The sequence below is a fragment of the Petaurus breviceps genome, unplaced genomic scaffold (genome assembly GCF_028583685.1).
Source record: "Petaurus breviceps papuanus isolate PSGF00001 unplaced genomic scaffold, PetGlider_PUasm1.0 91041, whole genome shotgun sequence".
Classification (NCBI taxonomy): Eukaryota; Metazoa; Chordata; class Mammalia; order Diprotodontia; family Petauridae; genus Petaurus; species Petaurus breviceps.
In genome coordinates this window covers 27,313,502-27,313,848 of record NW_027187400.1, presented here as the reverse complement: position 1 = coordinate 27,313,848, position 347 = coordinate 27,313,502, and positions in this window count along the sequence as shown.

Below are 347 nucleotides of genomic sequence, written 5' to 3'. Positions count from 1 at the left end.
CTGGTGAAAGACTGTCCTTTTGAAGAAGTCCTGGAACCTGGCATTTGGTTGAGAAGCCCTGAGACTGTCCTGCAGACAGAGAGTGAATACTGTCCACTGGTGAGGGACGGTGCTGTTGTTGCAGGGGTCTGGAGACTGTCCTGCAGACAGAGTGAATACTGTCCACTGGTGAAGGACAGTGCTGTTGTTGCAGGGGTCTGGGAGCCTTTCTGTTGGTTCAGAAGCCCTGAAGAAGGATTTTCTTGTTGTATGTTTACAGAAATCCTGGGAGAGGGCTTTGCTAATGTGTTCAGGGGTTCTAGGACTGTTCTACAGACAGAGGATAAATTCATGAAGGGATTGGCAAT